Here is a 26,736-nt window from a genome sequence, read left to right as displayed (position 1 = left end):
AAGCAGCCGGCTTTCCCATGTGGGTGGCAATAACTCAACTGTTTGAGCCATCACTGCTACTCCCTGAGTCAGTATCAGCATGAAGCTGCAATAAGGAGCTGAATGCTTCTAAACAACCAAGTACTCTATACGTGACGTGGACATTTGAACAAATGCCTTAGCTGATCAGTGACTTGCCCATTCACCATTTCTACATCTGTACGTTTGAACAAGTTACACTGCGGCTCTATCTCATTAATTTTCTTATGCATATTTCTTTGCATGTGATTTAGCACATGGATAAGAAAACTTCAGAAAAAGTAAAATCTGAAGAAAACACCTGATAGGAAGTAGGTAACATATCCTAGTTTTGTGCGGAATTTTTTCTCTAAAATTCATGAGAACAAACACAAGAGCAAAATTCCTTCATCATGTACATGTAGTTGTAGAAACTGTGAATTATCTCTTGGTCAGAATGGGAGACAAGGCCACAGCCTGTTAAACAGTCAACATTAGGGGAAATAAACAAGAACCAAGGCATTTTAGTTGTTAGAAGTAGTCAATTTCTTTTTAAATGTATTTGTATGAAAGACAGAGTTACACAGAGAGAGGAAGGGATGGGGAAGGAAAGGTGAGAGAGACTTCCATTCAATGGTTAACTCACCAACGTTCCGAAATGGCCACAAAGCCAGGGTGGGGCAGTGTGAAGCCAGCAGCTTTTTCAGATCTCCCATGTGGATGAAAAGGCCCAAGAACTTGGCCGTGTTTCCCTGCCTTCCCAAATACATGAGCAGGTGGATCAGACACAGAGCAGCCAAGACTCAAACCAATGCCCACATGGAATTCCAGCATTGCAGGCTGTGGCTTTACCTTCTATACCACAATACCAGCTGTCCAATTCTTTACTGTATTTGTCAACTTGCCAAGAATAAGAGATTTTCAACACTGTACAGATTAGTGCATTATTTATTCTTACCTAGGCTATACCTGATGACACCTGTGATTCCCAACTGATTGCAAATGTAGTTATTTTAACATCCTATTTTTCATAAAATAACTTATAGCAATCATCCCTAATAATGTACAGTTGTGAGATAAGACTGCAGTACTTATTTAAAATATTTTTAGTTTGGGCCCAGCATGGTAGCTAGTGCTTGAAGTCCTTGCCTTGCATGTGCCAGGATCCCATATGGGTACCAGTTCATGCCTCAGTGGCCCCACTTCACATCCAGCTCCCTGTTTGTGGCCTGGGACAGCAGAGAAGAAAGGCCCAAAGCCTTGGGTCCAAGCACCTACATGGGAGAACGAAAAGAAGTTTCTGGTTCCTGGCCTCAGATTGGCTTAGCTCCAGCCTTGCAGCTACTTGGGGAGTGAACCAGCTGAGACAGGACTTTCCTCCATGTCTCTCCTCATCTCTTTATATCTGACTTCTTAATAAATCTTTAAAAATATAAAATCTAGGGCCCAGCGCTGTGGCACAGTGGTTAAGGTCCTCGCCTTGCACGCCCAGGATCCCATATGGGCGCCGGTTCTATCCCAGCAGCCCCACTTCCCATCCAGCTCCCTGCCTGTGGCCCGGGAAAGCAGCAGAGGATGGCCCAAAGCTTTGGGAACCTGCACCCGCGTGGGAGACCCGGAAGAGGCTCCTGGCTTGGGATCGGCATAGCACTGGCTGTTGTGCTCACTTGGGGAGTGAATCATTGGACGGAAGATCTTCCTCTCTGTCTTTCCTCTCTGTATATCCGCCTTTCCAATAAAAAAAAATAATAAAAATAAATCTTTAAAATATATATATAAAATCTAAATCTTTAAAAATATAAAATATTTTAAGTTCTAATTTTTATGTTATTACATTCTGTTTCCTATTTGAAATGCAGAGAAAAAACTCTTTTTTAGTCAACTGTGAAAAATATAATGAATTGTGATTTCAGCTAAAAGAAATTACTAGATAGTAGTACATTTATCATGCAACAGTTTTTTCCATAATTACCTCTTTTGGTGATAGTCCATGACTTCTTATGCTATTATTATTTTAAAGATATATATATATACATATATATATATAAGATATATATATATATATAAGATATATATATATACATATATATATATATATACACACATACACACTCACAGAGAAATATGTCTTTGAAAGGCAGAACAACACAGAGAGAGGGAGAGAGAGACAGAGAGCATCCATCTGCTTTTTCACTCCACAGATGGCCACAGCAGCCAGGTTTCTGGAAAGCTGAAGCTAAGAACCCAGGCTGCATCCTGACCTCTCACATGGGTGGCAGAGGGCCCAAGCATTCTCTGAATTCCTAGGTGCAGTAAAAGTAAGGTGCATCAGAAACGGAGTAACTGGGACTCAAACTGACACTTGGTGTGAAAAGTGGTGCCTTAACTTGCTGTGCACAATGATGGGGTCTAAATTACTTACTTTAAAACTAACACATATATGAAAGATTTATTTTTACTTGAACTTACAGAAGAAGAGACAGGGAGAGAGATACATCATCTACTACCTAAATGGCTACAACAGCTGGAGCTGGGCTGATCTGATTCTAGGAGCCAGGAGGGTCTTCCAGCTCCCCCACATGGGTGTATGGGCCCAAGGACTTCAGCCATCTTCTGTTACTTCCCCAAGCCATAAGCAGGGAAGTTTTGTTTTTTAATCCATTTTACATATGTGATGAGAAAGACTTGGAAAAAGAGAGAGAGAAAAGGGAAGGATGGAAAAGACATATATAGCTTGTTTCTTTCCTTTGATTAGCAGATAATGAGCAGATTCAAAAATAGGTGGACGAGCTGAGAAAATAGTCAAAGAGATGCTCTGAATCATGTGCGTTTGAAAACTGAGCAACCTGGAGATTCATGACAGCACGTGAAATCCTAATTGCAAAAAAATTTAAAAATCATGAAGAAATCATGAACTTCAGCCTTTTAATGAGGTTATGTTTTAGCCAACAGGAAAGTTTCAATTTCAACATGAAATTACTGATTTAATTGGATACATTTTATTTCTGTGTTCTAATAATAATTTAAATTTAAAATCTCATGATGAAATCACCTATCATTCAGAATGATGCTGGCTTGGATAAGAATAGATTTCAGGGCAAGAAATTGTCTGTTCGATGTGAAAGATAAGTAATGGGCCCCAAAAGACCCCATGCCATGTCAAGCATTCCAAAGGATGCTGTTACATCCGAAAGTAAGCCGTTAACTGGCACAGATCATTGTGTGTTGTGGGTGTTTGATTCCTACTTCTGGCCTGGAAATAAGGTCCCACAGGAAACATGTTCTGCACCCTTACATCCAGTTGTAATTACTTGTTTACTCTTCTTTCTGACTTGACAAACAATAAACATTCATTCAACATTTTGCTAAATAAAGCACTATTCTTAAAGCTTTAAGTAATTATCTCCTTTAATAATAACAATCACTTTGTGACGTGGACATCATTTTATTACCCCATTCTATAAATGATGTAAGAGAGCTGTAAGAAGTTAAGGAACTGCCCAAGGTCAGAGAGCTAATATACTGCACAGAGAATTCAAATCAGTATTAATTATCTTGGCTTGACCAACCCAAATTGCATGTACCTTCAGAAATATCACACTGTATTCCATAAATACATAAAATCATTGTGTTAATAAAAATTTTAAAACGTTTGAAGTGATGAAAAGGCTGATTACCCTAGTTTGAACATCATGCATTATTCAAATAATCACACTGTACCCCCCAAATGCATATAGAGTTAATATAACAAAAAGAATTTAAATCTAAGCAGTCTAACAACAAAGCAGGCAAACTCTATTTAATGCTCAATACTGCCATAATAGTGGATACTAAGTATCTAAAATGGGTCAAATGAATCATTGATTGACTTCAGAGAAGAAAGGAAGATACCGGAAGACAGCAGCTGCAGAGGGAAACTTGCCAGGTAGAGGGCAGGATTCGAGTGGAGCTTGGAAACTGGGCAATATTTTAAAGATCTTAAAGAACAGCAGAGAGCGTTAGCTGTGAGGAACTTGAACCAGTCTACAGGAATAGGTTGGTAGTATGTTGTGGGGTCACAGAAGAGCCTCTTCTGATGATCAGGAAAGAAGCCAATCAGTGGGCACACAAGTTAGACAACTAACGTCAGCGTTCAGAAGGCTTTGGGTGAGCAGCAGCAAGGCACTGCCAGACTGCAAATGACAGTATCTAGAGTATTTTTTAAGTGAAAACATTCCATAGAGAATTATTTAGGTACATTGTTAAGAATGCCTACTTTATAATCGAATTTCAAGAGGGGAAAGCTTCCGTTTTCATGATTTTTTTCTCAGGTGTGTAATATTTTGGCATTTGATACTTGTTCCAAGCTTTTAAGATTGGCTCAAGAATCAGAAACCAATTAATGTAATCCATTATGTACTCAGGCTGAAAAGAATTTTCATATGATCATATAAATAGCTGCAGAAAAAGAACATATAAAAAGCATACAATGCCCATTCAATACAAGAATTGTCAGCAAACAAGGTGATATACAAAAGTCTATTGCTCCCCTAAATATCAGTGATGAACGATTGAAATTTGAATATAACATATGCACCACCATTTACATCAGCACAACAATATGAAATTTTAGATATAAATCAAACAAAAAATGCACAAGATTTCTTTGTGGAAGGTTACACAGTTCTGATTACTGAAGTGAAAGCTTAAGTAATCGAGCAGCTGTCTAATGCTCTTGTATTAGAGGAATAAATATTAGCTGATTTGTATTGGTTTAATACTTGCTCTATTTTATCTCTATACTCTAATAAAGGATGTAATCTTTTGGAGTTGATTTTATTCATAGATATTAATGTTCAATTCTCAATTACTTTTCTTCTAAATGAGGAGCTTCTCATCTCCCTTAAGTATATTTTCATATGCTATGCTTTTAAGACTATTATTATTAAAAAAAATATTATGCTTTTACTTGGCATTTCAAACATTAAAGTATTTTAAAAACATAAGTTGTTTATTTTATTTTATTCACATCCAGCTCCCTGCTTGTGGCCTGGGAAGGCAGTGGAGGACGGCCTAAGGCCTTGGGACCCTGAACCCGCGTGGGAAACCCAGAAGGAAGTTCCTGGCTCCTGGCTTCCAATCGGAGCAGCACCGGCCATTGCAGCTACTTGGGGAGTGAATCATGGAACGGAAGATCTTCCTCTCTGTCTCTCCTCCTCTCTGTACATCTGCCTTTCCAATATAAATAAATAAACCTTTAAAACTAGATATTTTATTAATTTTATATTTTTTTGTAAATTTATAACATTTTATAATTTTATAATAATTATGTTAATTATTTATTTCATCAATTAATGATCAAATGTCTATAAGTTTCTGCCCTTGTGGCTTTCTTATTTGATAAGTGTTTGCAAAGGTTGAAAAGGCAATCTCATCAGAAAGGTGGATTGCATGGGACTGAAAAGAGGGGCTCCACCTGCAATACGGCTCCCTGCCTAAGGCCTGGGAAAGCAGTAGGGGATGGTCCAACTCCTTCAGCCCCGTGTGGAAGACCTAACGGAGCCTGACTTTGGATTGCTTCATCCCTGGTCTTTATAGTCATTTGGGGAGTGGACCAAAATATGGAAGATCTCTTTGTTTCTGCTTCTTTTTATAATTCTGCCTTTCAAATCCAAACAAACAAAACCAACACAAAACTCCATCTGTCTGATATCAAAATTAGAAAGGCTGCAGCCAGGTGGAACCATTGGGAATATACCACATTCCTAGCTCTTATGAAGAAAGCTATGCCAACCAAGAGCCAAGATGGTACTTAGTGGTAGTAGTACAGGGGTTAAATACTCTCCTGTGCTCTCACAACAGTACAGAATGTTTCTGTGATTAGATGTACCAGTTGTTTTCCTCACACATTAAGCATTTCTCCAGAGAATGGAATTGAGAAACCTATAATTTGATTAAGTCTGACACTATCTATTTGGAGTTTTTGCAAGGTCTCACAACTTAAGGTCTTAGTTTCACAAGACTGCCTCTACTTCAGGTTACCAGCCTTGGACTGCAATATGTCTCACCAACTATTGTTAATTAGAAGCTTTCATGATTGCCTCTTCTGGTTAGAGGTTCACAGAACTCAGTAGAAATGCATAACCTTTGATTACCAATTCATTATAGAGGCTGCAAGTCAGAAACAAACAATGAAAGAGATCCAAAGAAGCTGGTAAAGGCTTGCATGCCCTCTCTGATTGCACCGACCTTTGAGTACTTCTAATGTTCAATGTCCAAGGGCGGGATAAATCCTGTTCAAGAATTTTTACAGCACTTCATCTCAAGCCTTCAGACTCCTTCCTGGAGGTCTACAGATAGGGTTTAAACTTCCAAACCATAGTCATAAACTCTTTTTGGTGAATTCCCAAACGTTTTATCAAAAGGAGTTTAGAATATTCCAAGGATTTTAGGGGCTCTGTGACTAGAACTAGGACAGAGACCAAAAAGATTTCTTTCATGTTAGACTATACCTAGAATAGCCACCCTTGGAAGCACAAATAGTCCATGGGAACACAACTGAAACTTAGCAAAGAATAGTATCAGAGATCTATGGCCATACCACCCTGAACATGCCCAATCTTGTCTGATCTCAGAAGCTAATCAGGGTCGGGCCTGGCTAGCACTTGGATGGGAGAACAGTATCAGAGGCAAAGTATGCTGCTAAGGCTACAATTAAGCACAGAAAACACAAAATAATTCAGCCCCTTCCTAACCTAAAAAGCATCCTCACTTAGATACAATGCAGGCCAACTGATTTCTCAAAACATCATATTCATAACTCCTATTGATTACAAATCTTGACATCACAAATGTAGTGATAACCTAATAGAGGTAAAAAAAAAAATCACCAACTGCCACGATGTACTATCAATCCTTCTGCAAATGGTTTTATGAGCTAGGTAGAGCACAAAGCCACCTAACAAGACACAAATTCACCAGAATCATATATAACCCTTCTTTCAATAATTTACAGCTCACACATCATCACTCTTTCTGGCCAGACTTAAGAAAGATAGAAAAGAAAGAGCCACTTAAGTTTATTTCCAATAATTATCAATCAATTAGTGAAACAAAAGAATTTGCTTCAATTTCCATTCTCTGTTTTCCAAAACTTCATTTTCTATTGCATAAACTGTCAGCACACATTTTTCTTCTAAGTTATCCGATAATGGCTGAGCCCAATTTTATTTTCAACTTACAGGAAAAACCCTTGGATGTTGTTAAGTTTATGCAATTTAAATTACTTCAAAAACTCTAAAGAGTTGGCATTTGGCATAGTAATGAAGCTGCTTAGATTGTCTGCATCCCATATCAGAGTGTGAGTCCCAGCTATGCTCTCCATTTCAGCTTCTTGCTAATGTATTTGCTTGGAGGCAGTAGTGACAATTCAAGCAGGCAAGTCCCTGCTACTCACATGAGTTAGATTGATTTCCTAGCTCCTAGTTGCAGAGTGACCCAACCCTGGATGTTGTGGGCATTTGAGTAGTTAACCATGGGGAGGGAAATCTCTTTAAATGTATAAAATAACACATATTATATATGTGTATATATTAATAAATAAATTATATATTTTTTTAAAAATCTAGAATTCAAAGGTATAGATGCACATGGGTCTGTGTTTTTGTGTAACTATAGACAGTTCCAATACCTGTACATAATACAATTCAACAGACACATGACAAGAAATTTATCTTAAAAACTACTGTATTTGCTTATTGCTTCATTCCTTATTTCACTCATTCTTTTGTATACCTCAAAATATTGACTTGACTAAAATGAAATACTTAAGAGACTCTTGGCTTTAGAGCCACATTCCTAGGTATTTTAGAGGGAGGCTGTGAAATACTGACTATGACATTCAATTTCTGCATTGCTAAAATGGGAATAATAACAGTACCCATTTCATAGGATTGTAAAAATTACATTAAAAATATAATTAAAATGCTAAGAACAACATCTAGCATATTGAATATAGATGGTTACATGATTAATGTCATTGTCACCCTTATCATCATCATCTCATCATTTCCACATTTCATCAGTTTAAATCTAAGGATAAATACTAATGTTTTTGGTAAATGCTCTTATCCTTAAAATTCTCATAATGTTATTTTTAGCTCTCAAACTACACAGAGTATTCTATACTGTGTGTAAATCTTTGCTCCTCAGCAGGACCTCGGAAAACAGGAAGTGAATCCTACCAAGTTTTACAAATACTCAGAGAATTCTCCCCATTTAGTGAATTTGACAAAATGAAAAAAATCTTTCAAAAAATCTAGTGTGTATGCTTTTTAAAGAGCAAATGAATTTTATATCAGATGCTGACACACTTTCTATATCATCCTGTGAATGAAAACATTTAATTTCTGGATAAAAGTGAAAAAGCAGCAAGTTCTGAAAGTTCAGGGAGCAGGCAGGACCAGGTATCTATCTCATGCCAATTTCACTTTTCTCACCCTGAAGCCATTGCATCTGAACTAGATGAGACACAAGAACGTGTGTGGGAGCAGTACCTACACAAACAGGTGTGCCCGCGTTTCACAAGAGCTACCGTGGACTGTAAAACAAGATAACCAGTATCTCACCTTCTTGGGGTTGCTGTTTGCTCTGTATTTTTTTATTTTTGTCATTTAAAATTTAATTTTAATTTAATTTATATTTAGCATTTCTAGACATGGATTTCTAGATACAATTTTAAGAACCCAATGACATTCCCTCCTTCTTCCTTTGCCTGTTCCCCTCCCATTCTCACTCCTTGTCCATTTTTCACTTTTTGGATAACAGGTTTTAGATTCACACTACAGCAAAAGGCTTGATGTTTTGTTGTATTAAAAAAAAAGCAAAGGAGGCTTAAGCTTAGAGGGATACAGACAACAGTTATAAACAACAATTGAATAGAAAATGACTACTTCACCCATATGCAGTAAATTATAAACACAGATCATTAAAGCTATAGTAGTGCAGCACAATTAGCCATTGTTTGTTTATCTTCCTCGTCTCTGCCTTTGTTCTTTTTTTTTAAACCCCGTTTTCAACGTTCATTTCACTAAGACCTGGGAGACCATCTATTCTTCAACTTGGCATTCTCTGGGGCAGTACTGCATTCTCTGATGCTTTGAATCCTGGCTGTGGTTTCTTCACACAAGTCAATACATCTGACAAGCATCCACCATCAGTTTCACACTAGCAGCATTTTGAGAGAAAAAGATAAATTAGAAAGGGAAGACTTGTATAGCTCCCAAAGTACCAACTGGTTGATGGGATTGAGGGCACGGTGGGTAGGCAAGGAATGCAAGAAAGTGTGGAATCCTGTTAGAGGAAGCCCTAAGGAAGTGCAATTGATTGGCAATTAACTTCTTATTGAGAAAATGTCATTGTAAATATAAATTTTGTTCCCATACTTAATGATCTCTATTGTACCACTTTAAAAATGACGCTCTGATTTGATCTAAATGGACATTCTGGTGGTCCCAAGAGAGAGTGCAAACCTCACTGATTTACATCTAAGTGTGGCTGAAGGTTTTATGCTGTGCCTCTGTATTGTTTCTTTCAGAAATTTGCTTCCTCCTGACGTTAGATCCCTATTAAAGTTCTTTCCATGGACCTTAGTGGGTTATCTGTAAACCTAGCCCTCATACGGAGCTGCAGTTCAATTTTATTAGATCTAATCAGGGTTTCCCCAAGGAGTCGTTCCAGCATGACACCAAAAGAAGCAAATATTCCTCTGAGGAAAATTACTTTCATTGTTCTTTTAAAATCACCAATTTTCATGAAAAGATGAAGAGTGGAAGTAACTTGTGTAATTTCAAGCTCTCAGGCTCTGACCAACACGATGTGTAAACTGTGGTTTAGAGTGTTATAAAGTTTTATTTCCTTGTAAATAAATAGGCTCTTTCAATTATTTTTATGTGCTGTTTGAAGTCTGTTCAAGTTTGTTGCCTCTACTACAGCAAAGCATTTGGAAGCTTAAGAGATGAACTTTTAAAGATCAGACATTCTTCTCAATGAATGTAGACACCACTGTAATGATGGAGGAAAATCATCATCATGAAGGATGAACTAAGGAGCAGGTGAGGCAGTCTGCTTGCTTTGCCTGAGTCATGCTGTTTTGTCTAAGCTTTGCTCTTCCTGTCACTTGGAAATAAAGGAGCATGAAAAATGTAGAAACGTAAACTACAAATATTTTTTTCCTATTCACTGAGAACTTCTGCGTTCCTTACATTTGTAAAGTTAGCAGCACATATTGATGACTGGTTGTGAAGGGAAATGTTGTATGATAGGGAAAAATAGCTCTTTATTTGAGGTTAACCCCAACCAGTTGAAGAACAGTCACTTGGGTCCATTGATTTTCCCTTGTTTAAGTGAGTTTCCGATAGAATGTTATGTAGGGATATTTTAAAGGGAAAACCTTGCCTAAAACTTAAGAAAATATTCCTATTGGCAAAACAATACAAAAAAAAAAAAAAAAGCAAAAACACTCTAGAGGGTTTAGCTTTTCCTATACTAACATGGTACAGTATTTGCAAGTATCAGAAAAATCACTGAATTAATGTAAACAAAATAACGAATTTCATTATTACTTTGTAAAAATTCACCAACATAACATGGTGAATGAAATAAAAAATAAAATGGAGATGAAACTGGTTTTAAGAGACTAGAATGATGGAATAAATAAGATGAAGCAAGAAATCAAGTCAGCACTCAGGATGCATCGTATAAGTGCACAATTGTTTCACCATAAATGGATCATTTTTGGTTTGCTTTCCTTTTTCTATTAGAAATCAGGTACACAGAATTGGGTAACCAAGGCATGCACAATTTATTTTTTATGTATTTAGGTATTTATATAGTTATTAACAATGGAAGAAACAGTCACAAACCTATTTCATGTAAGTACTTGCCAAAAACACGAGGCACTTATTGGACTCTAAATTTTCTGGCAGTCAAGGAAAATAAAGGAATAAAATGATAATAGTATGATTTGCAATATCTATAAAACAATGCTAAAATCAGTAGAATTTCTGACACAATGCAGAATGTTCTCCTATTACTCTCATAGTGAGAACATTATGAAATGCAAGTGGAAAATGAACAGAATCTCCAACAGTAATTTTCATAGAGTTTTATCCATTTTGGCTCTGTGTTACATAGAATCAGCTGAGCTTAGGATATAGTCTTGCCTGAGTATAAACACACATTAATTACAAATCATAGACAGCTCAATCTTTTTTTTTTTATTGTTGTTTACATTGTATTATGTGATACAGTTTCATAGGCACTGGGGATTCCCCCCACCCCTCCCATACCCCTCCTCCCATGGTGGATTCCTCCACCTTTTTTTTTTTTATTGTTGTTTACATTGTATTATGTGAGACAGCTCAATCTTTAATAGAAAAAAAATCTGTTAAGTGTCACCATTTGACTTTTTGGGGATGACAGATATATGAAAATTTCAGTGGCATTTAAGTTAGAACATCATCTGTCTGGATTCAGACTGCTCAGTTATCACCAAAAAAAAGACATGATTACCAGCACAGTCCCACACAGATAAAGCTTCAGTAAAAAAACTATCTTGGGTAGGGGGCGGCAGTAGGCGTTACCATTACAATGCTGCTGCTTCATTTACCAAACAAATAGTTAAGGAAACTACGAATATGCTAGGCACTGTTCTTAGTACTGAGCATATGGTAGCGAACAAAATAGACAAAATTTCCTTTCATGAAAAGAGTGAAGGAAGGGGAAAGAAAGTTTAGATGAATTTAGAGAAGTAATAGGATAGCATATAGTGTAGCCTAATCGAGGATGTTAGCGATTGAATTTCAGTAAGAGGAAGACATGTGGCTCATCAGAGTGCTATGATGTTGTTTAAAGAAAAGCTGGAGAGTAAGATGGCGGGACTGGGTGAGGAAACATTAAAGCAGATGGAGAAGAATTACCAACAGAAATTGGTAGGCTGACGGTGGAGAGACACCTGGGGATCTGTGGATATGCGAAAGCAGTGGGTATGGCGGAGCAGCAGCCAACAGACACCCCAGCAACAATCAGGGTTCCACCAAGAAACCAGCGGAAGGGAGGGTGCTGGAACAAGTGCCACACTGGGCACCACAGGACCCATTTATCTGTTCCCTATATGACACACACCAACAACGATACTTAGAAACTGAAAGGGTGGAAAAGTACATTCCAGGCTAATGGAAAGGAAAAACGTAATGGTATAGTCATTTTAATATCAGATATGTAAACTCCAAAGAGATGAAGAAGGATACCACAGTAATGGTGAGGGAGCTATACATCCCACGGAATTCAATGGACAGAGGGATGACACAGAATCTCAGCAAGGAAACAACACAGCTCATCAATACAATTAGACAAATACACTTAATTGGTATCTACAGAACCTCTCACCCTATAGACATAGATTGTGCTTTTTTCTTTAGTACATGAAACCTTCTCCAGGATTGATCATATTATAGCCACAAAACAAGCATAAGCCAATTTTAAATGTTGAAATCATACCATGCATCTTCACAGATCATCCCGGAGTAAAAATGGACACCAGGAAGTCAAAATACCCCAGGAAATATGCAAATAGGTAGAAACGGAACAATATGCTGCTGAAGGAACAATGAATTATGGAAGAAATCAGAGGGAATAAAAATCTTTCTTTGAAGAACATGAAGGTATCAACACAAAACATTCAAACTGTGGGGCAGAGTCAAGACAGTGCTAAGAAGAAAGTTTATTACAAGTAGTGTCTATATCAAAAAACTAGAAAGGCACCTGATAAGTGAGCTGTAATAGAAAAACATGTTAAGATCAATGAGTCAAAAAGCTAGTTCTTTGAGAAAATCAACAAAATAGATTCCCAACTAGCACAAATAAAAGAAGAAGAAGAAATAAAAGAAAGAAAAATAAAAAGGAGAAAGAGGGAGAAGACATGAATCAATAGAATCAGAGACAAAAGGAAATATCACAGTGCATCCATTGGAAATATATACAATAATCAGAAACTATTGCAAGCATATATGTCAACAAGGCAAAAGACCCAGAATTCAGATAGATTACTGGGTATATACAGTTAACCAAAACGGAATCAGGAGGTAATTATTAGGTAATAGAAATCTATATCGACATACAACTAGGAAAGAGATTAAATCAGTAATTAAATCTCTCCCCACAAAGAAAAGCCCAGGACCAGATGGCTTCACTGGTGAATTTCACCAAATGCTTTAAGAACTTACCCTAATTTTCCAAAACTATTCAAAACAATAAAAAGGGAAGCAATCCTTACAAATTCTTTCTATGAAGCCAACATCATCTTAACACCAAAGCCAGATAGATACGCAACAGAGAACTACACGTAGATATCCATGAAGAACATAGATGCAGAAATCCTCAACAAAATACTAGCCAACAAAATCCAAAAATACATCAGATAGATCATTCACTCTAACCAGGTGGGATTTTTCCCTGGCAAGCATGGATGGCTTAACATTCACAAATTAATAAATTTGACACTCTACATGAACAAAATGAGGAATAAAAACCACATGATCATCTCAATAGATGCAGAGAAGGCATCTGATAAAATCCAACATCACTTCATGCTAAAAATCCTCAGCAAGACAGCCATAGAAAAAGCATTCTAGAATATAATCAATGCAATATGCAATCAACCCAATCCAAGCACCAATTCTCAGTGTTTGATTTTGTCTCCTATTTCTATGAAAATCATCAATTACAATGCCTGTTTACTACTTCAATGCACCATCCTCTATCTATAGCCACTTGATGTATTTTGACCATAGCCGATGAATGATCCATACTCCCTTTAGTTGTGCACTTAGCGCCTTTTCCTACTCAAGGGCATCACACCAACGGATGCCTCTCCTCTCTTCTGCACCATCAGCTCTTACCTCTCTTCCAGATTATTCCTATAAGCCTATAAATACACAAAAATAAATAACACCTCGCCAAAATTTTAAGAAATACAAAATATTGGATCTACCATCCAGTTTCAACCCTGTTTCCTTAGGCTTTTTCATAATAAAAATTATACAAAAATTAGTTAATTCCTTTCCTTTGCCTTCTCCTATAACAGCATATTCAGGCTTTCATCCAAAAACAATTGCAATTGAAAAATCAGCATTAACTGCAATGTGGCTAAATCTAATGCTCAAATCTCAGGGTTTTTTTTTTTTTTTTAGTTTTTTTCTTTATTTGAAAGGCAGATTTTACAGAGAGAGAAGGAGAAAGAGAGTGATAGGTCTTCCATCCACTGGTTTTCTCCCCAAATGGTTGCAATGGCTAGAGACGAACAGCTATGAAGCTAGGATCCAGGAGCCGCCTTCCTGGTCTCCCATGTGATTTCAGGGTCCCAAGGACTTCATTCATCCTCTGCTGCCTTCCCAGGCCATAAGCAGGGAGCTGGATTAGAAGTGGAGAAACCAGGATTCAAACCCATATGCTTATGTGACACTGACATGGGGAATCAGTGGAAGAGCTTGTTATGCCGCTGTGCCAGCTCCTCAAATCTAAGTTCTTAACCATGTGATCATCAGTTATTAGCCAGCATAGTTATGTGATTTCATCATTGTGAAAATATCACAAAGTGCATTGACAAAAGTTAAGATGATAATGACAGCACCAACAATATAACCTTATGGGACCACCACTTGTATATGTGGAGAATGAAAAATCTCTAGGTACAGCATGGCTGTTTTATTAGACTTCTGGCACAGCCAGTATCTTAGCTTTCCTCCTCTGTTCTTTTCCTTACTAAGTTTCTTCTTACCTCCCGCTAAATATAGAGGGGCTTAGTGCAAGGATCTCTTTCTCCTCTTGCTCCTTTGGTGATGCCCTCTAGTTTCAGAGTTTTAAATATTTTCTATTCAATTATTCCAAAATTTACACTCTTATTCTGAACTATCATATTCACGCTAGACTCACTGTTGGATATCCAAATGACAAGTGGACATCTAATAGTTCCCTTAAACATATCAAACCTAAAGCTAACGCCTAATCTTCACTCCAACATTCTCTTCCTATAGTCTTCCAATTAGTAATCTGCAACTGAATTATTTCAGTTACTCACGCCAAAGTCTTGGAATCATCTCTTATACAACCTGCATACAATTCAACAGCAAAGCCATTGACTTTAGTTTTAGTATGTCCCACCTGCTAAGCATATCTAGAGTCTAGATATACCTTCAATTCTCACTCCTCCACTGCTACCATCCTGGCTTAATTGTCCATGTTATCTTGAGTAAATTCCCTAACAGACACTTAACTGGTCTTGTTTTTCACTTAGCTTCCTTGTAATCTATCCTCAACTCTAAGTCCAAAGTGATCCAGACAAATCAGAGAATTTCACCCTCTACTCAAAATTACTCAGCTCACTTAAAGCAAAATGTTAAAGAAACTCTAAAGGTTTTAGAGATCTGACCCAATCTGGCAAAATTGCTTAGCAAATCTGCATTGTGAGGACTGTAACATTTATTTTATTTACTTTTAAACTGATATTAAGGGTGCAATTATACAATGTGCAACAAAATAAACACAACTAGAGGACATAGTGAGTGAAACAGCCTTATACAGAAAGACAAATACTATGTTTTCCCTTATAAATGGAAAAAAAGAGAAAGAAAACAAGGCTTTTGTGTATCAGTATTGCAAAATATACGGTTTTGAAAGTGACTCAGTGGAAGAAACACGGTGTGTTTGTGTCTATGTGTGTTTCTCTACATCTCTGTAAACTGGCTTTCAAATAAATAAATCTTTTTGTGAAGTTAGTTTTATACCTTTGTCAAACCAGTGGTTAAAATATTATACTCTTACAGTTCTAATGATATATTATTATTTTACAATTAATTGTATATGAACAAAACTGGTCATTTTTCCTTTTCATCATTGTTTACAGTGATTGTGTAATTTCTACTAAACTGCTTCCTTTTCTCAAAAAAAAAAAAGAGAGAGAGAGAGAATATGTCATTGAAAAAATTAAAAGAAAGTATGGGCCCAGCACGGTGGCCTAGCGGCTAAAGTCTTCTTTGTGCGCCGGGATCCCATACGGATGCCAATTCTAATCCCAGCAGCCCTGCTTCCCATCCAGCTCCCTGCTTGTGACCTCAGAATGCAGTTGAGGATGGCCCAAAGCCTTGGGACCCTGCACCTGCGTGGAAGAACCGGAAGAAGCTCCTAACTTTGGATTGGCTCAGCTCCAGTCACTGAGGCAACTTGGGGTGAACCATCGGAAGGAAGATCTTCTCCTCTGTATACCCGACTTTGTAGCAATAATAAATAACTTAAAAAAAAAAAAAAAGAAAGACAGTAAGGATAAGGGAGGGCAGGAGGAATGGAGAGAGCGTAGGGAAAGAAACATAATGTTTTTAAAACCGAATCTACAAAATATAAAAAAATTTCCCCTTTTACAAATAAGAATTGGGAGCAAAAAATTCTAATTTGAAAATTTTCAGTGTTCTTGTGAAAGTGTAATTAGTGTGAATACTTAATGAAAGTGAATGTGCACACTATGACAGCAACTTTGCTTTCATGTTCATACCTAACAAGATCCACACCTGTGTAGAGTGACACACACAATGCTGTGCATAACAGGGTTACTTATGATAAGCAAAGAATGGTATAGGAAAAAAATGGGGATTAGGAAGAGATGATATGTAACATTTGGTATGTTACAGAATGAAACATTGATTAGTTGGGAAACCACGGCTACATGAATCACTATGAAGACTACACTCAAGTTTCCATGAGTATTAATTTTTATTTCCCAAACTCGGTAGTATGATCCTATTGGTCCTCAGAGTTTCTGTATATCTGAAATATATCAGAAATGTTTATTTTTGTGTATTGTAACTTTTAAATTCAGTAAATGAATGTGCAACCAGTTAAGAGGAAGACTTTTCCAGAGGTGGGGAATGATTGGGCATAGCGACAGATACAGACAGTGGAGCCTGAAGTTGAGAAACATAATTACCATCTCCATCCTCTGCACGTCCATTGCATCTGCGGTGGGAGAAGAGCCTTAGGTTTTCATCATCTCAATAGCTTCATCAATTGCATTCTCTTCCTCATTAGAACCTTGTTCACCTCAGTTCATCTTTTGTAATACTGAGTGGTTTGTGTAAACTCAAAACTGGTAGTGTCAGTTTCTGTGCTTGCAAAAATTTAAACAGTTTTTCACTGCTTATATAGTGAGCACAAGCAGATTTCTTAACAAAGGGCCCTCTGGAATGTGGATTCGAGCAACCTTTCGAGTGTCTCAGCCCAAAGACCCCCATGCACAGCTCAGTATTTTTTCCCAGGCTCCTCACTGACATTTGGTAGACACCAACATGAGACACAGTATAAGTAGCTATTTCAGAGAGTCAGGGAGCAAGTCCTTTCTTCCTTTGTACTTCTACCAAATTGTGCCCGTCCATCTCTGTTAAACAGCCATATTGTATCATATTTTTTAAAGTGGTTTTGTCTACAGTGGTAGCTACTGAAAGTCAAGGATCGTGCTTATTATTCTTTCTGTGGTTTGTTCATACTAAAATCTTCTCACCTTCAACACTTAATAATTTCCAGAAAAAAGAGAAGATGCAGGTAATATTTTGTTCAAGTTATTTAGGAATAGTCAAGAGCTGACCTATTTATTTCTATTGGAAAGTCAAATTTACAGAAAGAAGGAGACAGAGACAAAGACAAAGATCTTTAATCCACTGGTTCACTCCCTAAATGGCCAATGGCTGCATCTGAGCCAATCTGAAGCCAGGAGCCAGAACCTCCTTCATGTTCCCCACATGGATACAGAGTTCCAAGGCTTTGGGCCATCTTATTTCGCTTTCCAAGGTCACATGTAGGGAGCTAGATGGGAAGTAGGGCACCTGGGACACGAACTGGTGCCTGTATGGGATCTTGGCACATGCAAGACGAGTGATTTTAGCCACTAGGGTACCATATCGGGCCCTGTATTACTTTTTGTTCTGAGAAAATATACAAGATAATGTGGCTCCCCTCCTTCTCTCTCAAGATTTGCACTGGTAAGTTCTGCAAATACTTGCCATCACCATGGGACCATATTAAAATGAATGTGAACTCTATCAGGGTTATACTTGCTCAGTCAAGTCTATTTGCTATAGTTTTACATCTTTGTGGACCAAATTATGTTATAACTTAAGAGATGAGTATTTGCTTACCCATTGGTTACTAGGATAACTGAAGATAATAGCTTACATGCTGAAAATATATTAGCTTGAGTATTGACTCAAAATTGGACAAACTCTACATTTTAAAAATCACTAGCTATTATTCAAACTCTACTTCCAAGTAGCTGGAATATTGAAACTGGCTTTAAAAACCAAGTCCACAAAGTGCTCCAAGAATTGTAAATCATTCTTCAATTGTCAGCCGCAACTTCAATTTAGAAACGAATCAAAAGACTTTCCAGTTGTTTAAGTTTAAATGTGTCAACCCAGCTTCAGACTTAGGGGAAAACACCAAAAAGAAACAAAAATGTGACAACACTTGCCCTTTCTTTCTTTTTCTTAATTTTGCTTTAAGGAAGCTTTCTTACACATTCTCTGAGAATCAAGTAAACTGGACTATTAGTCATTATTCACTGACGTGAGAGGGAAGTTGATGAATTGAACAGATCTGAAGGAAAGGTGTCTAGGCAGTCAAAACACCAATCTTCCATTTAGACTCTTGAATTCCTCCCCACCCCCACCCCACCCCCAATTTTTTGAGGTGGTTAAGTCCATCTTCTGGATTATTTCTCAACTGAATTATGATATTGTTACCATGTATGTTTCCTTTCTCTTTTTTCCTTTTTACTGTTTTTACAATTTACTCTAATTGAATGAAAAATAAAGACAAAACATAAAGTATGTGAATTCTCAGTTCTTCCTCTCCTTTAACTACACACACTAAGCATAGCCTTGCCCTGTACCTCCTCCTATGGAATTTTATGGGATGCCTGGATCAGCCAGCAATCTTTCTAATTTCCATTGAAACAATTGCCAGCCATCTTCTTACTTGTGAGAAATAGAAACATTTAGAATATTGCATTTCAAGACTTGACGCTACATGTTCTTCTGGGTCTGCTGGACAAGATACAACCTCAAAGCAAAATTTCCCAAATCAGTAATCAAAAGGAAGTCAGCCTTAGTTTTCATTTTTTTCCCATTATCCTTTCAAGATTTCCCCAAACATTTCACTGGAATGAGGTAAAAATTTTACAACTTTGCTATAATGATCAAGTTTACAAATGTTTATTAACTGAGGAGAATAGTGTAGGATGTTAATTGCAATTTGTGTTAATTTCAATACACCCATTTGGAAATTAGTTTATAATATTCTGCCTTTAATAAGCTTGAGCTAAAAGTAATTCATTATAGACAAGTAAAATTGAATATTTGGTAAGAATAAGAGAAAAACCAAATTTTTAATATAAACATATTTGAAATGTTTATATTTCTTGCCACATAGATGTACTGCTTATGTAAATGTTTTATTAAATATTTTTTCAAACTTAATGAGACATTTCGAAATCACTTTTCTCATGCAAAAAGATAGAAGGAATTAAATGAGTTTGTCTAAAATTTCCAGAAATGTCATATTAGGGAAAAGAACTAGAACCCAGTATATAAGTATTTTCCTGTCCATGTCTTTCTCTACCACCATATTTAGATTTGGCTACAAGTAAATTTTACTTTACAGTATCTACTTCAGGATTTTCTTTGTATTTTATTCCTGGATAGTTAATGTTTTTTATTTTATTTGAGGCATCTTTTAAGCAACTATTGATTATGTTTTTTTTCCCCAAATGGTTTTCCCTTGTGACAACTGAAGCCAAAGTGATGATTACAACAAAAGAAATTTTTAAGAGTTTTTCCAGAATCAGGGTCATTGATGACATTTTCATAAATCACACATAATCTCAACACAAACCATCTTACAAAGAAAGCTCACTCTAATAACCATAATATACAGAGGTTAAAACAGCACTGTTGTATTTATCTTTCACTGTGCAGCCTTACTGAAATCAAATTTCTGTCATCAACAATTATTAATCATCCATATGCCCTGCAGAGAATTTTAATAAAGCATATTATGAACCTGGGTTGGTAGTGGTATGAGAAAGACACAAACGTGATCCTAATTTATAAAAAGAGATGGTGTCCCTATTACTCCACCACATCTGTTTGCCACATGTTCATAAATCATATCAATGTTTTGAACATTTCTTCTAGCACCTTCTTGCCACATCATTTTTATAGTTCATAATTTGATGCCTTCTGCACACACACACACACACTCAAAAGTTTCTCATTATTATACTCATGCTTGAGAGTGCACCTAGCTAAGTATTAAGTCAAGAAACTGCAGATAATGATCTGCTGTCAAAAGTCCCTCCATTTTCTTGATATTTGGATACAATAAATAAAACTGGTATTATAGATTCCTAGTTTACAGGTGTGGCAATTTGAAGACTTTGATGTCTGTCTTTGCTCACCCCCAAAGGAAGTTGCATGTGAGTTTAAATCCATGATACAGAATTGCCAAAACAAAACCTAGCTGCTAACTTAGAGAAAGATGTTTTTCCATGTCTTTGGCCTCCTTGGATACTCCATGTACAGTTCTCTGCTCATTTTCATTTTCCAGTGATCTTAGTGCATATCTACACACAGCACAATGATTCTCTTTCGTAGATTTGCCAGTTGAGAAAATCATGGTACTTGTAAGGACAGAACAAAAGGTTTCAAAACTATATCTTCAAGATAGCCTATGTGATCTATCATTTTGTTTGATGGAACAAAAGCAAATGAGTCTGCTAAGTAAGTCACATTGGTTATGTGGGATCATATATACGATATCAGTGTGGCCGATTAGCAGTCCCTACCTGCTGCTTCAAATATACTGTACCTCTGAACAGATATAATTAGAGACACTTGCATAGAAAATGAGAGCTTAAAAACAAAAGGAAACTATGTAGTGCTATAAATGACGAGGGTCAATCTGAAGCTGTTGCACTGGGTAGAAACTACTGTCAAACGGCCTTTCAGGGGACTGTGTGACTGAGACTTTGAGTCAAGAAATTGCTATAAAAACTGGCTGATAGAACCAATGGAACTGGGAGAGTCAGTTATAAACCACCCACAGTCATTGTGTTCACAACCCAGATGCCTGGGAAGCAATATTCTACACAGAAATTGTCAAAGTCTACTGTTTGAAACACTCAAGGAAACAGACCAGAAGTCTCAACAATCATGAGAATTCATGTTAAAATCAGTAGTAAAACAGGACACGTGAAGCTAAATTTTATTTAAATGTTCAAAGCTATAAGCAAGGAATAAATTAAAATTTATCTTCTAAAAGAAAAAAGAGAGAGAGAAGACGACGACGCTGACACAGTAGGGGTGAGTGCTTGGCCTAGCAGTTGGGATGCCTGCACCCTCTTTCAGAGTGCCTGAATTTAAGCACCAACCTTAACTCCTGACACAAGCTTTCTGCAAACGCAGACATCGGTAGGAAGCAATGACGGCTCTAGTCTTTGGGTTCCTTCCAGATGGGGAGAAGACCTGGTTTCAACTTCCAGGTCTTAGCTGTAGTCTGGACCAATCTGAGGCTGTTGCGGGCGTTTGGGAATGCATCAGTCATAGAAGATTTCTATCTTTCTCTGTCTCTCCCTATTTGATTCTCCAGTGAATATATTTTAAATATTAAAAAGGGATAGTTTTGAAAAAAAATAAATGTAGTGCTAGAGATAAAAAAAAAATACAAATTGAAAGGAAAACTGAGTGTAGGAACTAACCAGTAAAACGCAAATGAAGGTAAACTCAGCAAATGTAAAAACAGATGTGAGGGGGCCCGGCGCAGTGGCGCGGTGGCGCAGTGGTTAAGGTCGTCACCTTGCACACCCGGGATCCCATATGGGCGCCAGTTCTATCCCGGCAGCTCCGCTTCCCATCCAACTCCCTGCCTGTGGCCCAGGAAAGCAGTCGAGGACAGCCCAAAGCTTTGGGACCCTGCACCCGCGTGGGAGACCCGGAAGAGGCTCCTGGCTTCGGATCAGCATAGCACTGGCCGTTGCGCTCACTTGGGGGAGTGAATCATTGGACGGAAGATCTTCCTCTCTGTCTCTCCTCTCTGTATATCCACCTTCCAATAAAAATAAAATAAATCTTAAAAAAAAAACAGATGTGAGGAATTCAGCAAAATGTAAGATAAATAGATATGAGAGAACTCCAAAAAGTCTGTGGTCTGTGATACATATCAAAACAAAGGTATTTGTTGTTTTGATTATAAAAAAACTAAATCTATGCAAAGATTTTATTGGTAACACAATTTTTCATGAAAATTTTGAAGACACTCCTTCAAAAGGGAATTTATTAACACATTAGATTCTCAGAGTCGAAAATGCATAAGCACTACCACACAACTCATGTTACTGTGATATTAATACAAACAGAACAGAATCAATATAATTCAAAGGTATATTTTTAAAATATTTGTTTTTATTGGAAAGGTAGATTTAGAGAGAGAAGTAGAGACACAGAGAGAAAAATCTTATATCTGTTAAATCATTACCCAAATGGTTGCAATGGCCTGACGTGAGCTGATGCAAAGGTAGGAGTCAGGAGCTTCTTCTGGGTCTCCCATGTGGGTGCAGAGATCCAAGGCTTTGAGCTATCCTCCACTGATTTCCCAGGTGATAAGCAGAGAGCTGGATGGAAAGCAACCAGGACATGTACCAACACCCATACGGGATGCTGGTGCTTACAGATGGAGGATTAGCCAGTTGAGCCACCCCTCTGGTCCCCATAGGTACAATTTTAAGTGTATAAAAATACTTCCCTTCCTTCACCTCCTCCATCCCTCCCAGATGGAGGGAAAATGTTTCACATTTTTCACATTTGTGGTAGTAAGTATGTGCAGATATACTTTTATGATCTGTGATTATTTTAATATTTACAATGTATGAATGAAATAGGCATGTTTTCATTTGATTATTGTTTATAGTATTTGCCTATATTCCTGCTGAGCTGTGATCATTTCATTTTTCACTTGATGAACTCTTTCTTGGCCCATTAAATATGCTATCCCAAACTTTAAATGTCATCTTAAAACTTGAAAAAAGTAAAAGAATGAAGAGAGCAAATATGGGTGGATGGAAGGGGAAGGGAGGAAGAGAAGAGGAAAAAAGCAAGTATCATTATATTCTTACAACTGTACCTATGAACTACATTGAATCTGCTCTCTTTGTGTTAGTATCACATTAAACGATGAAAGAATTCTGCTGTTGTGGTCATTCTGCATTTGCTGTGACCCTGAGAATCTAATGTATCAATAAATTTTCTTTTTCTTTTCAAGTATTGATTGTACCTAATAGGAAACAACAGTAAATGCAGACTATTCACGAACGCATATTTTGCTGAAGCCCTTGCATCCGTTTTATTTCTCCCATGCTCAAGCCATTTCTGTGCATATCTCCTTACCAAACAGCACAGGACTTCATGACAAATCACTGTATAAATATTATTTTGCACTAAATCAAAGACAGCAGTATTGTATAAAGTGGCTTGAAAATTGCACCTTCTTCGGCAGATAGAGCCCTTTAAGTTCCAGATGGTTTCATTTTTGCATTTTGTTGCTGATCTCCCCATGACATTTTCCCGGACAAAGTTTGAAACACTTCTTCACATGTTTCTTGAAGTAGCCTTCTGATATTAAGGAAACTTCTTCATATACAACCCGGAAAAGATAATGCGATGCAAACCATAAATAAAATGGCCTTAGCTAAACTTGCATCAGGAGACTTCCAGCTTAAAGCAAGGCTTATTTTTTTTTTATTCCCCTCCAGCAAAACACAACAAAGAAGATTGCTGAAAAACGAAGATACAGGGTGTGGTTCTGCTTTTATATTAAAATCATCACAGATCAATTAAATAAGAAAGGGCCAAGATATTGATATTTTCTTGCACAAAATTCATGTTTATTCCAACTTTGTGTCATATTCTTGGATCCTTCACTGTTATTATAGGAGAAAAAAACCGAAAGCAAAACAAATGAGAACCTGAAATCAGAACCACTAATGTTATCAAATGGAAACAAAATCTAGCAGCCATCAGCAAAAGTTCAGCAAAGATGATGCTATAAAAAGAAACAAGTCAATTTCCAGAAAACTATGCATCCTGCTCTTTCAAACCAGCAAAATATGCTCCTGCATAAAATGGAACAGAAACAATATTTTTCCTGTAAGGTATAGAAATGCAAGTTCTTTTTTGAATATTGTGGATGGGTGAACTGTGTTTGTGTAATTGTACTAAATTATTATGGAGTGGGCCAGGAACACACATGGATTGTGGGGACGATGTATACTCTGTAATTCTTTGATTGGGATAGTGGACATAACCAAAAATTTTTAAAAACTGAACACAGAAGTACAAGACAAAGGTGAATGAGACGTCTTCTATATCTTAGCAACATTTAAATGGAAATAAAACTTAAATGCAGTCCACTCTGCTTTTGAAGAGGCTTTGGTTCAGCTCCCAAATCTCGATTGCTTGACACAGTTGCCAACGAGAATACTCAAAAGGTGTCTTCTTAAACAACCAACCTATTTTTCTTAAAAGATTTATTTATTTTCATTGCAAAGTCAGATATACAGAGATGCGGAGAGACAGAGAGGAAGTTCTTTCATCGTTGATTCACCCACAAATGGCTGCAACAGCCGGAGGTGAACCAATCCGAAGCCAGAAGCCAGGAGCCTCTTCCAGGTCTCCCATGCGGATCCATTGTCCCAAGGCTTTGGGCCATCCTCCACTGCCTTTCCCAGGCCACAAGCAGGGAGGCTAGATGGGAAGCAGGGCTGCTAGGATTAGAACCCATGCCCATATGGGATCCTGACGCATGCAAGGACTTTAGCCACCAGGCTACCATGCTGCATCCCACAACAAACCTATTTTTAGTGGTAGGAGCCACTCTTAGTAGCTGTGTCTACGTGGGACTGATAATCAGCCACTATCTTTGGAGGAAGTCGTAATCTTTCCCTGTTACCCTCCCTATGTGTGTATCAGCTTCTCTGTTTTCACATTCAATAGTCCATACTGCTGTCTTATCACTGTTAGCTTTAACATTAACAACTGTTCAGCACTCTAGCCATCAAAATATTCTCCAGTAAGGCACAGCAGTGTCTGTAGCCAAAAGCAATTGAGGTCACTTTGTCTCTACTGTTTGTCCAATGTAATTAGCCATCATCCTCCCCACTTGTTTTTCTCATCTTCCCAGTTAGGCTTATGCTGTAAAAGTGAGTAGTCACAGTCAGGCATTAAATTATTAGACAAGTGGATATGGTTGTAGAGAGCCCCAAAGTCTTCAACAGTAACCTACCTGGAGATCAGTCAAAGTTTTGCTTGCCAAATTTTGCTTTTATCATTTTTAAAAAACTGAAGTGCCCATTTGTTCTGCAGAGAATATTTAATATAGTGTTTAGGGCTAGCAGGCTACTGATTAGATTTTGTTTTCTCCTCTTCTGCAAAAGGGGGATGAGAAGCAGGGGTGGTTTCCAGTTCCACAGTCACCATCTTAGATCGATGTTGACATTGGTATTTTTTCTTTCTTTTTTTCTCACACTGGTATTTTTTTTTTTTAATTGGTCTTCTCCCCCAGCTATAAGCAACTTCCAGGGAGAAAAGCAGCCAAGACAGGTGAGCATTTTTGACCTGGATAACGCCAAATTTCTATTAACTGTACCAATATGTCAACATGGCTGCGTATTTTCTTTTTTAAAAGATATGCGAGGAAGGCAGGGAATGCTGGGGAGAGTATATGGGGAGAGCTGGAATGGGTGTGGCTCAGTTGAGCTAGGCCTTAGTACCTGCTGCTGAGTACCAGAACTTGGAGGTCGGTCATGTTAGGTTGGGCTACAGCATGCCCTGGCACACACAGGATCCGTGGCTGGCAAGACGAACTTCCTTGCTAGGCTGGAAAGCAGGATAGGTTGGGCAACTCTTCTTGCCAAGCTTTGCAACATATTCCTGGGCCTGTGTGTGGATGCATTAAGGTGGACTTGGTCATCCATTAGACTGTGGAAAGATTTTCTCAACTTGGTGCAATAATGCTGACATTGTCACAGAATTATCAGACCTCCCAAGTATCACCCTCAAAATGTTTTCACCCGCATGATGATGCTCTAAGGCATCATCAAATGAACATCTCCCACCCCTTATGCTGATATATTTTGATGGAAAACAGTGGCCTCTTCCTCTCCTCTCCACTCCTACCAATGGACATAGGAGACAGGAAAGAGCTGAAACGTTGGTCACACCCATCTTCCTCTATACTTTGACCCTCCCCAGCCTGATCAGAGGCTCTCATGGGTGTACATCCTACTCCACTTTGTGAATAATATTAAAAATAAAATAAAAATTATATTTAGTCACCATTGACTTTAAAATATTTTTATTTATATGAAAGAAACAAATTTCATGTGTTACAAACCCAGTTTTAAGAGCAAGTTGTTTGGGCCCAGTGGTGTGGCCTAGCGGCTAAAGTCCTCACCTTCAATGCCCCAGGATCCCATATGGGCGCCGGTTCTAATCCCGGCAGCTCCACTTCCCATCCAGCTCCCTGCTTGTGGCCTGGGAAAGCAGTCGAGGACAGCCCAAAGCTTTGGGACCCTGCACCCACGTGGGAGACCTGGAAGAGGTTCCTGGA

At 37.7% G+C, this 26,736-nt stretch overlaps 1 pseudogene; it reads right to left on the bottom strand.

Annotated features, from left to right (window-relative positions):
- LOC121155945 overlaps positions 1–25,416 on the bottom strand; it is a 28,501-nt pseudogene extending 3,085 nt beyond the window's left edge.
- Positions 25,417–26,736: the final 1,320 nt, after the last annotated feature.

Source organism: Ochotona curzoniae, unplaced genomic scaffold (assembly GCF_017591425.1).
Source record: "Ochotona curzoniae isolate NIBS_2020 unplaced genomic scaffold, NIBS_Ocur_1.0 contig_3190, whole genome shotgun sequence".
In the NCBI taxonomy this organism is placed as follows: Eukaryota; Metazoa; Chordata; class Mammalia; order Lagomorpha; family Ochotonidae; genus Ochotona; species Ochotona curzoniae.
This window is presented reverse-complemented; position numbering and strand designations above follow the sequence as displayed.